Here is a 15134-nt window from a genome sequence, read left to right on the forward strand (position 1 = left end):
AATACATTTGGGCAACTCTTGGCAATCTCAGGGCACATGAGAGCATGAACGGCTCTGAGAAGTCCTTAGTAAAGAAGCCTCATTATCCTGTGCCTAACTCAACACTTCCCAGATTCATCACCTTTTTTCACATAACATCTGCTAATATTCTACTAAAACAACATCCCTAAGGAATAGACTTTGGGAAATTCTTCACTAGCATAGAAAGGATGCATTTTGCTTTTGATTAAAGACTACTGACCCACAAAAAATTAAATTAAGCATAAGTGAAAAGTGACTTAGTAAGAAGTATTATTGAGTTCTGGATATAACTTTTGCTTTGAAAGTTCTTTGCTGACTAATCTGAGAGACCAATTCCTTGAAAAAAATTTAAATGCTTTTAACAGCAAACACTCTTATGGCACTTACCATATGCCAGGCACAGTTTTAAAAACTTCACCTATCATTAATTGAATCCTCACAATAACCCAGGAAGGAGAAATTATTATTTTTTTCCCAGTTTTAGAGGAAGAAGCCTGGGCAGAGAGAAGTAGGAGATTTGCCCAAAGTAATATCTGAATCCCTGCTATTGGTTTGACTCCATGACACCTTCTTTCCCTCGAAGAGCAGTTTACGGCGTATTTTTTTCTCAATTAAAATGATGCAAGTAGAAATTTACAACATATTTTCTCAATTAAAATAATTCAAATAATAATTTGCAGTGTATTCTTTTTAAAATTTAAGTAACTCAACTAAACTTTTTATTTTCACACTTCCAAGACAGCTCTGGATATAAATGAGATAAATCTTAGGGTGTCACGAAAGCAAGTTTGTGAATCAGTCCTCCTCAGAACCTGTATCCAGTTTCATTCAGTGGAAGTGGAGGCCTATTTTCCTAGGTTGCCTGGACATTCATGCAATACTGCAGTAGCTGCGTCCTATGGTGTCGTTAGATCCTGTGTCTAAGTGTTTCGTAATTTAGGACTTTTGTGTTCATAGATAGTTATTATAAAGAAGTCTAAAATGATTTAAAATTATTAAAATTCAGAGTGTAGTGGGAGGGTCCAGGGGAGCGCCAAACTGGAATTTTGTATGTTTTTGAAACTAGTGGACTGCTAACCCCCTAAGTTGTCTGTCTGCCTGAATTGATGTACCCTGGAGTTTTGAGTTTAGGTTGAAAGGAATGTTGTTGTTTTGTTTTGTTACCTTTTGATTCAGGGGCCCAGGGCAGAGATGAGGAAGAAAAGAAAAAGAGAGGGGAAGATTTTGAGACTCGGTAGAGAGATTAGGACCAGAGGCTGAAGGAGCTGTTTGTATGATAGATTACTCTGGTTAAAAAAGAAAACAAAACAAAGGAAACCAGTGCTGATCAGCACCCAGGTAGCAACATGCTGCAAAGTTGGGATGGGGTCATTCTGCAACCCTCACCCCACCCCTATGCATACTTACCACCAAATGGTGCTCTGAGGGTGCAGGGTAATGCACCAGTGGAAGACTGGAGGCTTGGCAAAGCAGCAGTCTTCAGGAGGGCCTGGAAGTGGTGAACTAGTTCCTGAACATCAGTGAGGCACTGTCCAGGTAGGGCCGAGAACTTAGAAAGGGGACAAAGTTCCAGCAGGCAGGAAGGGTTAAGAGTCACTGTAATTTGGGCATTAATGTGATCTTGCCTGTACTAAAAGGCTAGTGGGACCAGGCAACCTTCCAGTTACAAAAAGAGAAAAGAAGTGAATGGTGTTTGGATCTCATTCCTGCTATGGACTGTACTGTGACCCCCAAAATCCATATACTGAAGCCCTCGCAACTCCCCGCCATGTGATGGTATTTGGAGATGGGGCCTTTAGTAAGTAATTAGATGAGTCGTGAGAGTGGGCCCCTCATGATGGGATTAGTGCCCTTATAAAAAGAGACCTCAGAGAGCTGCTCTCTCCCTCTCTGCTATGTGAGGACACATTGAGAAGACAGCCTTCCGCAAGCCAGAAAGAGAGTCCTCACCAGAATCTGACCATGTTGGCACCCTGATCTCAAATTTCCATCCTCCAGAACTGAAAATTTTAATTTGTGTTGTTTAAGCCACCCAGTCCATGGTATTCCTATTTCAAAACTTATAGAATGTTCATGTATTTTATTTCTTTTATAGATGTGTTCTATTTCACAACTTTAAAAATATATTTTACTTGTCAATAATTGAAAGAGCTAAACAAAAGATTTTCACAAATTTTTCCCACTTAAAAGGTCCCATTGTTACAGCATCAAAGATATTTTTCTGTTTTTCAATGACTTTTTTCAATCCCTTATCAAGTATAATTTAATGAAATAGGACAAGTTTCTTTCCAAAGAAATGGCAAAGGGCTTAGTATTTCTGGTTAGTATCACCATTTAACAGAGGTTTGGGTTTTCAGTCTGGAATCTTCCTTCCTGTCCCTCTCCTTTTTGAGCTCCTCGTCAGATGACAATGAAATGAAGAGATGGTTTATCTCTGCTGCAGGTTCCGGTGTAGAGAGCTGGCCCTACTGACACTCCCACTAGCACATGAGACAAATGAACCCAGGACCTCTCTCTCTGGGACTTCTACCCCCATCTACCTGTCATGCCAAATACCCAGAATTCACTGCTACTAAGGTTTCCTGAAACTGTGACCATCCCTCCATGAGTGTCCTTCCCGGGTGCGGCAGGCAGATTGCTTACCATCCTTGAAAGTACACTCTGGAGGACACAACTTCCTCAGATCTTAATAGAAGGTGTAATTGAATAAACTTTTCTTTTACCATCTAAAAACACTATAAAATACTTAGCTATCTTTGGCTATTTAGGTTTTCTGTTTGTCATATTGTATTCAGTAATGATAAAACATAGTATATAGAATAAAATTAATGTATTTCCCCACTGGAAAAAATAAGTAATAGAAACAGAAAGATGAATTGGCAGAATTGTTCATATGGTTTAAACACATGCCCTAATTTGCAAAAGGCAGAATGTATTCAGCATTGAAGACAGCTTGATTAGTCTTTGCTTATGTGTGTTGTCATACGTCATTGCCTCAGTCTGTACACAATTATCATAAGAAATATTTTAAATGCTTTCTTAAAGTTTTTACCAAAGTACCCAAACTCCAAGTGTAGTTTTCTGAGAATCTACAGCTCTGAGTTAAAATTTTTGTCCTCTGTAAAATACTCTTAGTGAATTTTCACACCCAGTTTTAAGAGTTTGTTTCATGTTTTGTTTGTGTTAAGCAAACCTAAAATTGTTACGGAATTTAAGTACTCCTTATATAGGTGACCCTAACCAAAATTTCACTCTACTATCAGCCAATGTTAAATTTTTATAGTTCTTATTCAAACCATCTTTGTTTCTAAAATTTCTATTCAAAACACAAAAACTTAAAACATGCCCAGAGACTTCTTTTACTGTCCTGGTACCACTTATTGCCAATATGTAACATTTATTGAGATTTTTTTCCTTGAAATTTGACTAGAAGAATTAACTTTTAAATCAATGTTATCTAATTTATAAATATTACCTTCTTCTATTCCTTCCCCAAAACTCAATCCTTACTGACAAGCTACAAAGCACTTATATGGGACAGCGTATCTCTATTCTATTTTACCGAGTTCCTGCCAAGAATTACTTCTAATAACTGAGGTATAGAGAAAGCGAGTAGAGTACATTGAAAGAGGAACTCATTAACAGTTCTTTGGATTTTATCATTGTGAACTTAGATCCTTTTAAAACACGTGTGTGTGTGTTCATGCACACACATACACACACAAGATCTTGCTTTACAATTGTTGAGCATTAAGGGTTTTCTACAAAATGTACTATATTATAGACCATAAATATTCTTCCTTCTTGAACTGAACACACAAAAAGCTTAGAGAAGACTGAACAAAAGCACATCCTAGCGTCATCTTTGTCAGCATTTGCTCTCTTGTCCTCCTTTGTAATCAGACCAACAGGTAAGGAATCCACAAGTCCATTCATATTTTTCCCTAGCAGGAATTTTCATATTGCTTTCTCCATGTGTTTATTCATAGAATCTGGTCTCTCGGACCCACATTTTCAGCGCAAGCCAGAGAGTAAGAATATGCTGATGGATGGTGGGTGAAGGAAGAATCGTGCAGGATGAGACACTTCAATGTCATGGGTCAAAAGCAATTTGTTGTCTTTATTCCCTGTACCTGTATTTGTGGCCTATGTGCAGTTAGGAGAGAAAACAGAAGAGGGTGTGATGGTCTGTGCCATAGTTGGGAGAAGAGGGCCTCGAGTGCAAGGAAACAGGGCAGCAGAGGGATGGTCCAGTGAAAAATGATTACCCTGCTCATGAGGACAAAGAAAGTGAAACGCGATAAGATAATCTAGTTAGGTTCAGAAACAGGAGGGAGAGATTTTGAATCCTCCTTACACATAGTTGAGGTGATACAAAAAGAATACACACATATAGAAAGAAATTCTAGAGTTGGGAATCTTCTGGGAATGAACCTGGATTCAGGGAGGGAAAGAAAAAGGGAGAGGAAATCTGAAAGAACATTGAGCAGTACTTGGCATGTCATTGGATGGAGAGAATGCCGCCCTGCCAGGTAATGAGTCAAGAATCATTCCCAGATTTCTTGCTCAAGAAAGTGGTTCTCGGGCTTCCCTGGTGGCACAGTGGTTGAAAGTCCGCCTGCCGATGCAGGGGACACAGGTTCATGCCCCGATCCGGGAAGATCCCAGATGCCGCGCAGCGGCTGGGCCCATGAGCTATGGCCGCTGAGCCTGCGCGTCCGGAGCCTGTGCTCCGCAACGGGAGAGGCCACAACAGTGAGAGGCCCGCGTACCGCAAAAAAAAACAACAACACTGTTCTAGAAGACCATTTGTCTTTGCTCATAAAGGAACTGGGCTCTAATAGAGGAAAGTTGAGGAGAAAACAAGTTGCTTGGCTTCAAGTCTATCAAAAGATCATGATGAGATACGCAGTATTCAGTGTGTATCTTTGAAATCAGCCACAGGCTGCTTCAAATGATAAGAACGTTGTCCTCTTCTAATTAATTCAGGATCTATGTTAAATTCCTAAATCGAGTGATTTGAATTTGGGGATGGCTTTGTTGGTCGTGATAATGGTTTGATGTTTGTTTTAAGAAAGTCGCTGCCTACTTGAGAAACCACGGATTCTCAAAATAAATTTCCCATGGGAAGGGCTCCATAGAGAAGAAAGTAAGCCACTGTTTCCCTGATGTCAAATGAAATGTCCAGGCCTCTGAAGCCCAAATACATGAGCAAATAAAGATAAAAGCATAAAGGAGATCATCCTTCAAATCCACAAAGGCAAAATAATTAAAAAACAGTTGAACATTACAGTGGTAATAATAGAACTTAATAATACATATTAATTACATAACGAGCAAGTGTGTTCCTCCAGGGCCTACTCGTTTTGTATGGAACTCTGAGTCACCCTACATACATATACATATCCCAACTTCAGACCTAGAACTATGCCGTTGAGACGAGTGGTTTCGAGCATCAGAATCACATGGAGGGTTTCAGAAAACACAGATTCTTGGGCGCCACCCGCAGAGTGTCTGATTCAGTAGATCTAGCGCGGACACAACCATTTGTAGTCCAAATTCCCAGGTGAGGCATTCGGGACCACACTTTACGAATCGCTGGTTTATATCTATAGTTTACAACTTGGCCACATATTAGATTCATCTGGGAAGTTTTTTTTAAAAATTCCAATTCTTATACCACACCTCAAACAATTAAAATCAGATATCTCGGGATGGAACCCGGACATCGGTCACTTTTTGAAGTTCTCAGGGGATTCCAACGTGGAGCCAAAATGGAGAATTTCTAGTGAGACCAGTTCTCAAACTTCAGCAAGCATTAAAATCAGCTGGAGGACTTGTTAAACCACAGATTGCTGGGCCCTCTTCTGGAGTTTCTAATTCACTAAATCCGGGCTGGGACCAAGGCTATGCAGTTCAATCAAGTTCTCAGGTGACAATGCTGTTGGCCCTGGAACCACACTTTGAGAACCATGGGCCAGACCAACTTCAGCCCTTGAAATCTATTGGGGGATCTGGTATAAAATACTGAAGTTAGCCTCCCCTACCCAAACCCCCTGAAAAACAACAAAAACTGGGCATTGGGATTTAATTCATCTGGGATGGCATTTGGCATAAACACGTTTTTCAAGCTCCTCAGGTGATTCCAATGTGCAGCCAAGACAGAATCACAGTCAAATCAAGCAAAGGTGAGAATGCAATGCATGCCTCACCTGCAACATTTGCTGCTTGTCTGGCTGACTATGACCTCTTCCAACCATATTCCAAATATATTCCTGCCTGCCTTAATCATTATATGCAATATATATATTTACTTAAGAAAAATACTGCATTGAAATAAGTGGAAGATTGTGGCAGGCATTTCTGAATTTGAGAAATAACTAGGTTAAGCCAGGAAGGGATTCTCCACCCCTCCCCACCCCTTCATTGCTATGAATGCAACTTACTGTCTGAATTCTTTTTTAGTGTAACATAGTAGCCCATCCCTTTAGTGATCTGCAGCTAGTCATGTAAACAGAAACATTATAACTGTTACTATAAAAGCAGTTTCTTAGAAATGAGAATTTATGATTATATCTAAATAAACTTAAAACCTAATCAAACACCCTGGTTCCAGGAAAATAACTTTGGGTTTGGACAACACAAACCAGAATAACATTTTACTGCCGGATAAAGTTTTTGAACATACAGGGTCATGTTTAATCACATACTATGAGAATAACTTGTCTGCTACAGACAGTAGAAGCTGAGATTTGGGAACAGGGTGGTGGTATGGGAAGTAGCCGATGGAGTCGGCTCTTAACTGGAGCTTCCTTGGCAAGCTCTTTGCTCTCAGTCAGATACATGTTTGTAAATAATTACTTTCTACTTCAGTTTTCACTGGAAACAGTGATACTGTTGTGTTCTAGAAGCTGATTGAGTCACCTACCATTCATGATCTTTCTAGAATATACTATGCAAGTCCAGTTCTTACATCCAGAAAGGCTTTAGAAGTTTTGCACTGGAAAAGCTGAGGAACCACTGCCCACCCACTAGAGTGGCTATAGCAAAAAAGTCAAATAATAGCAAATATTGGAGAGGACCTGTAGAGACTGAAACCATCATGCATTGCTGGTTGGGAATTTACCACCCGTTTGGAATCAGTTTGTCAGTTTCCTTAAAAAACATCAATTGAGCACACAGCTGAGCAATTCTGCTCCTAGGTTTTTACCCAAGACAAACAAAAACACGAGTGTGAATGTTTTCATCACTATTATCCATAATGGCCAAAAGATGGAAGCAATTCAAATGTCCACCAAGCAATAAATGGATAAACAAAATGTGTGTACAGTCCATGCAGTAGAATATTATTCAGCAACCAAAAGGAAGTAGTGGTATCTACTGCAACCTGGATAAACCTTGAAAACATACTAAATGAAAGAAAGCAGTCACAAAAGATGACATATGATTCCATTTAGATGAAATGTCTGGGATAGGCAAATCTATAAGAGAGAAAGTACATTAGAGCTGGGGAGGTGAGAGGGAGGGAGGGATACAGAGGAGGTGAAAGCTAACGGGTACAGGGTTTTGGTGGGGGGGTGTTTCTGTTTTGAGAAGATGAACATGTTCTAAAATTGACTCTGGTGATGGTTGCATTTACCTGTGAATATACTAAAACCCACTGAATCTTCCAGTTTAGGTGGAATAGTATGGTATGTGAATTATATCTCAATAAAGTTGTTCTATATGGAAGGCAGCGCGCTGGGAAACGTCAGAAGAAAATTTCCAGCAGCCTATCTGAAGTAACCCCGGACAAGACTTCTTGGCGCATGCGCATGGAGCTGCTTGGCGCTAGTAAAGGAGACCGAGGCTTAGAGGCGCCGGTGCTAGGTTCTCAGTCTCCCTGCCGTCGCTGAATTTAGGCCCGGCCCACAGCCCCTCGCAGCAGCACGCGAAAAGGGCTGGGACCACTTATCCCATGTAGAATAAAACGCGAGCGCGTTCCCCGCGGTGCCCCGGCCGCTGGTTGCAGACGTCCGGCGGGGTGCCTGGTCCCCACGGCTGGGCCGTGCGCCCCTAAACTGGCGGGTCCCTAAGCTATCGCAAGGAGGCTATCTGATGACCGTCTTTCTTTCCTCTCTCTTTCCCAACAAAGGGTAACTGACCTCCCGCGTGATCTGGCAGGACCTGAGGTTCCCTAAACACGTTTCCCCCTATTGTGCGCAGACTCGCAGAGAACGCAGAGGAGCGGCCGGACCCACCGGAGGGACGCGGGACAGGGAGGCCCCGGTGGCTCCCTCCCTGGGCGGCAGGCGCGTCGCCCGCAGCGGATGGCGGGTGGGGGGGTGGGGGGAGGGGAGCTGTAATTGCGGCGCAGCCCTGGTTCCCACGCTCCTATTGTTGGCGACTTTGTTTCCAATTCCCATCACGTGTGCTAATTAGTTAGAGCTGCTGGCTGGCTGGGAGGCGTGTGGCTGGCCTAAAAGCAGCAAGATCACTTCCTGCAGGGAGCCGGGCAGACTGAATGCTCCTCGGGGCTTCTTTCTCTCCCCTTTTCTTGTGCGCCTCCCTCTCTGCCTCCCAGGAGGGTGGGAGTGGGAAGGGAAGGGAAGAAATGCTGATTGTGGAGCAAGTGCCACTGAATTGCAATGGCAACCGGGGGAGGGGCCAGTAAGGGCGGGAATAGTGGAAGAAGCAGGATTACAGGAGAAATTCTCGTTAGACTTCTAACCTGATTAGGAAATGCTTTACAAAATTACTTTCACAAGTTTGTTCCGCGAGTCTTTTCCAGAATGGGATAATAGAGGAAAGGTATTTCAGCGTGTTCCGTTTCCACACTCTGAATAAAACGAGAACTTGCATCCCTGTGCAATGGGAGAAGGGGGAAGAGAAGAGTGAAACGCAGTTAAGTGGTGACTTTCGAGTCAGTGCCTTGTCGTTGGACTGAAGCTTTTGAGTTTCATGCACTTGGGTGCTAAGCTTTTAGAAGGGGCGCAGGAATTTGTTAGAGACCACTAACAGAGGACAGTAGTAAGCTTGACAAAATACACGGACCCACTTTTTTAAAAACTTGCTTTCTATGTTTCTTGGCTTTTTGTTGGGTTCTAAGATTTAGTAACGCTTCCATTTTCACGACGGAAGTCCCCACTTTACAAATACAATATTATCAATACTTCTCTATAAATAGAAGGAAAGCTGGCTTTCATAAGGACTCATTATATAAACGTATATGCGGTAGCAACAGGAAGAAGTTTCTGCCCTTGCCTTGGAAAGTAGCAGAGCGGTGGAGACAGAAGTTCAAGAGTAACTTCATTAATCCAGCAAGGATGTTTTAAGTATCTCCTGTGTGCCAGGCACTTGGCTAGAGCTGGAGATGGAGAGAGGAGACACTCAGAACCTGTCTTTAAGTCGCTTACAAATCTAGTTGAGGAGACAGATATGTATGTAAACCGATAATTAAGGATGACTCAGAAGTGGAGGTCTGCATTGGGAGTTATGAGAGCTAGAGAGGGGCACTAGAGCCAGGCAGGGGAATTCAGGAAGGCTTCCTCTAGAGAACGGATGACTCATCTGACATTTAAGTGGCAAATAACAAATGGTCGAGAGAGGACGGGAGAAGAGGACTTACTTTCTGAAAAGAGGTTAACAGGAGGTGCAAAAGGTCTTGGTGGAGTAATGAGGGGCTATGCAAACAGGTGTGCACAGCTGCGGCACAGAGCTGGGCGGGGGCAGGATCGTGAAAAGTCTCGTTGAGGCCTTTGGACTTTATCCTACATGCAAAAGATTTAAGTAAAGGAATAAGATCATCAGATTTGTCCTTTAGAAAGATAACTCGGGCAGTAGTTTGGAGGATGGATTGAAGGGACTCAGGCTAGAGGCAGGGAGTGCAGGTTGAGGACTAATAAGAGACTGAAATGAGCCAGATAGGGGAATAGTCCAGGTTCAAAAGATATTTCGAAGGTGAAACTGAAAGAACGTGGGGACCAAACTTACTTTGGCAATAGGCAACTAGGAAGAGTCTGGGATGACTCCAGGCTTCTGTCTCACACAACCTGGATGAATGATGGTGGGATTCACTGGGATAGGCAACTTGGAGGACAAAGAACAACCTTGAAATGGAGTGAGATGATGAGTTTAGTTTGGGCCATGTTGTGTTGTGACTGTGGGGCATCCAAGCAGTGATATCCAAGAGGCAGATGGGTATATGAATCTGATATGGAGCTTAAATGTGATAAGGTGGGCCTGGGGTGGGAGAGGTAGCAGTGAGGGAGAAGAAGGCAGCGTGTTTGCCTCTCACAGAGGTCCCACTCTGAGTGACTGCCCCTCTGCAAGTAATTTCTAGATACGCTGCTCCAAAAGGGACTCGGGAGGACTGCATGATCCCACTTAAATGAGATCTCTGAAATACTCAAATTCATAGAAACAGAAAGTAGAGGGTGGTTGCCAGAGGTTGAGGGGAGGGAAAAAACAGGCAGTCGTGTTTTAATGGTTACAGAGTTTCAGGTTTGCAAGATAAAAACTTCTAGAGATCCGTTTCACAGCAATGTGAATATATTTAGCACTACTGAGCTGTACATTGAAAAATGGTTAAGATGGTCATTTTTATTACAATAATTTTAAAAGGCGGTGGGAGGGAAGGAGATAGAACCCTACCAGCTTCCTCTGGAGAGCATGAGGATGAAATTTGACCTTCTGCTAATGTACTCTCACCCATGCTTATGGGAAGGTTAAGTTGGAACAGACATTTTAGAATAGACAGTATGAATCAAGAGCCTCAAAAATGTTTATACCCTTTGATCTACATATTTCACGGCCTCAAATCAATTCTAAATAAGAAACCAAAAAAGTGGGGGGAAATGATTAAAATTATTAGATATAATTTTTTAATTCAGTGTTCAATAATAGAAAAACAAATAATTAAGCATAGTGAAATAACATACAGCTGATATAAATTTTTAGAATTTACAACAATGTGGGGAAAATTTTTGAAGTTAAGTGAAGCAAAATTCAGGATACAGACTGTATTTCTAGTAGATATTTCTGGTTCGGGTCATAGAGGTTTGTTTTTTTTTTCCCATGTACTCTTCTAGATTTTCCAAATTTCCATAGTAAGCATATATTATTTTATAATGGGAAAATTAGCCTATGTAAATTCTTTCCCATTAATTTCTTTTACAAAAATTTCTTGCAGTCCTTTGACTTAAAAAGAGGTGATTTGCATTTAGTTCAAAGCTGCAGCAGATTGTTACATAAGTGATTTATAAATGCATCAAAAGCCAAAGGGAAGGAGAAACCATCTTTCAGTAAAAATTTAGAAGGACTTTGAAAATTCCTTCATTTGAATATGTTTCTTTTTGCTGCTCTTGTGTGGGAAAGAGGAAGCAGGAGATCTTAGCATCAGGAAGTGATGTCGAACAGTTTAGCTGATTATAAGTGCTTGAAAGGCAAATTAAGGCCTTCCCTTTAATTGGATGTAATCGGTTAAACAAGGTAATAGACCACCTGTGGCTGAGATGGAGCCAAGTCCCGAGAAGCCCCTGAGACCACAGCTTGGTGTTGACCTGCCCAGAGGTCAGCCAGGATGGGCTTTTGATTCCATCTCAAGTTACATAGACTGTGTCACAGAGAAACATGCTAATCAAAACCTGAGTGTACAAAACCTGGTTTAGAATATGTTGACCAAAGGAAAAAAGGTACAGAATCTTTCAAAAAAAGTTATTTTTAGGAAATAATCAACAACCAAGCAAATGAAGAACACTTCCTATAGGCCAGGTACTTTTGTAAGCATTTTTGTATAATGAACTCGCTAACCAGCCTATGATATTGATTCTATTACTATCATCATAATCAAACCCACTTTGCAGCTGAAGAAACTGAGGCACAGAGTAAGATTGACTTGAAGTCACACACCTTGTAGTGGTAGAGCTGAGATTTGAACCCAGGCAATTTGAGTCCATCATCTACGTTCCTAATCCCTAGACTATGCTGCTTCCCAAGATCTCTTTACTCGTTACTTGTGAATTACAAACACACCATACATAGGCTGGACCTTGCATTTCAAGTAAATGTCTTTAGCACACTCCCACCTCCTCATGGTATCAGAATAATCGCAGAAGCAGCATTCGGGAGGTGAAAAAAGCTCATTAAAGGTTGCATTAGGGCTTCCCTGGTGGCGCAGTGGTTGAGAGTCCGCCTGTCGATGCAGGGGACACGGGTTCGTGCCCCAGTCCGGGAAGATCCCACATGCTGCAGAGCGGCTGGACCCGTGAGCCATGGCCACTGAGCCTGCGCGTCCAGAGCCTGTGCTCCGCAACGGGAGAGGCCACAACACTGAGAGGCCCGCGTACCGCAAAAAAAAAAAAAAAAAAAAAAGATTGCATCAGCAAACCTAAAATTACCGAGTGACAACAAATGTCACAAACACCTTACTCATACACAATCCATTTGAGTTTGAGGCATGGTGCTGGAGTAATTTAATAAGGAGCAATTAACTGAGGACTCCCTTGGAAGCAGAAAAACATTCACACGTGGTTTTGCCACAGTGGGGCAGGACCATCCTTACCGCGGCTAGGATAGAATCTGGGTTGGCAATGGACGAAGCTCCTAGAGGAGCATATAGCTTCTTGGGCCCATACTCTTCTTAGCTAAGGATGTGTCCTCAGAAGTTCTGCAGTGACCTGAGTCTCCTTTGGACTTTTCTACCAAGTGAGAGCAAACATTGGGATGCAAGTCTAAAAATAAACTTATTATCTTCTCCTCAAACCAATTCTTCCTCCCAGATTCCTTAATCAGTAAAGGGCATTACCATGACCCAGTTGCCTAAGCTAGTGGACATCGTGGCTGCTCCCCCCAACATCCATTCCACCTGCCCCCTCCCCAATCCCCTCTTATGACTGTAAGTCCCCTGCAGTAATCTCATGTCCCATGCTGGTGATTGATGCCTTCAGGGTGGGCAGGTCTAAGTCAATCTAGGCCAAAGAGACCTGAGAAGAGACTTGTTTTGGACTTCTCAGAAGAGAAGCCATTCCCCCTGCCCCCATCCCATGTGAACAAAAACACAACCCTGGGGGTAGCCTTCTATTGATGTGATGGGAAACCAGCCTTAGGATGAAGCCAATGCTGTGGGTGGCAGAGTGGAAAGACAAGGAGTGTTAGGCTGCTGAAGTCACAAACCCTAAAGGAGGTCCTAACCTTAAGTCTTCTATTATTTGAGGGAATACATTTCCCTTGTTTTTGCCAGCATGAGGAAGGTTGTCAGTTATAAGCAATGGAAGTCATCCTCAGCGATATATTTTGCACATCCAACCAATCAGCAAGTCCAGTCTGTTCTTTTTCCTAAATATTTCAAAATCCACACACCTCTCTCCACCCCCGTTACTAAGAATGATCTTGTTCCGGCACCATGCAGGTCTCATCTGAGTTACTGCAAAGCCTCCTATTTCCAGCATCCCTTGGTTCATTGGAATAGGCCTGAAAACAAAGTAAGAAAAAAAAATGTGGAAGCATGAGACTATGGCAGGCACAGCAAGAATTTCCTTGTCGTGTCATAGGGCAGATCTGGAGTGAGTGCCGCCATGCCTCAGCCCATCCCAAAAGGCATATCAGGTAGCAATCCTCCGTTCTGAGCTCCTCTAACCTTTGGGTCTTCCATCAAGTGGGCTGTCAAAACCACCTAACTGTGGTCGTGTCACTTCACTCATATCCTTATCTATGATATAGCCTTTCCATGGCTTGCCTGCTGCCTTTGCAGTGACCCCCTACGGAACGCATCCTCAGCCAAAGTTACGGTTCTCACCAGCCTTTATGGCCTGACTTCACTCGGATACACCAGGGCCACCTCACCAGGAAATGTGGTTCTTTCTACCAGTTCTGATCTCAGTTCGACTCTAGAAATGCTGCTCTGTGCTGGGAACATTCTAGGCCTTAAAAGGGCAGACAACGAGCATGCCCTGCTCTCTGTACCACAGGGTCTGACACACAGTGGTGCTTAAAAATATTCATTAGGTGAGTCTAATATATATTGATGAGTATATTTAGTCTATACTCGAGCAGCTCACAATCTACTGAAGAGATAAGCCCAAAGTCAGTCTACCGCAAGGCTCACTGGTACGTATATAAAGGCAAAAATAAAAATGATAATATATATTGATACTTTCCGGGCTCAAAGCACTGTTCTAAGAGCTTTACATGCATTCACTTAATCTTCACAATGACTCTTGGCACATGCACTAGTACAATATTTTCCACATTTTACAGAGGAGGAATCTGAAGCTCAGAGAGGTCAAGTAAGTTGTCCAGAATCACTCAGCTGCTAATGTGGAGAAGAAGATGAATTACAGAATGGAGAAGAGAAATATTTATTTAGCTGGGAATCTGTAAAAGCATCTTGGAAAAGTGGGTTTTGAGTAAGTATCCAAAATGCAGGGGGAGTGAGGGGGAGTGTATATTATCAATTTGAGAATAGCATGAGCAGACTTAGAGGTGGAGATTGCAGGGTTGATTCAGAGAACCACAAATAGTCCCACATGGCTGAGTACAGGGTAGGCGAAGGAGGTAGCTATGGTGGGAGTTGAGACAGGATGGATGGTTGGTAGCTCAAATGTGGAGAGTTTCTAGAGGCCCACCCAGGTTTCAGCCTCTCCTGTATCCTCATAATTGTTCTGGAATCTCCCATCCCTATTCAGCCCCAGTACTTCAGGTGAAGTTAACTCTACACCCAAGTGCACAGTAGCTCCTAGTTTACTTAAACCAATCAACACTTGCTATTCCCCCGGCCACAAAGTTGGGCTTGTGACCTAGGCCTATCCAATCAAGTGAATCTAAGGATCCTTGCCCAGCTCTGGAACAGCACTCTCTGCCTTTAAAAGTAGTCAGAAAAGCATGCAGTCCCACAAGCTGTTGGCTTCTTCTTGCAAGCCCAGGACCAGCCAGCCTCAGTACAGAATGAAGCTGGTACAATGGGAGATGTAGCAGGGAGACACAAACTTGGTCCTTGGTCACACCATTGAGCCATGGGATCAAACCATCCTGTAGCCAATTCTCCCATCTCTGGACCTTCTCATTACATGAACCTAGAAAGCAAATTTTTTACTTAAGCAGCTTGAGTCAGGTTTTCTGTTGTTTGCATATCAAAA

Source organism: Hyperoodon ampullatus (assembly GCF_949752795.1).
Source record: "Hyperoodon ampullatus genome assembly, chromosome: 17".
NCBI lineage: Eukaryota > Metazoa > Chordata > Mammalia > Artiodactyla > Ziphiidae > Hyperoodon > Hyperoodon ampullatus.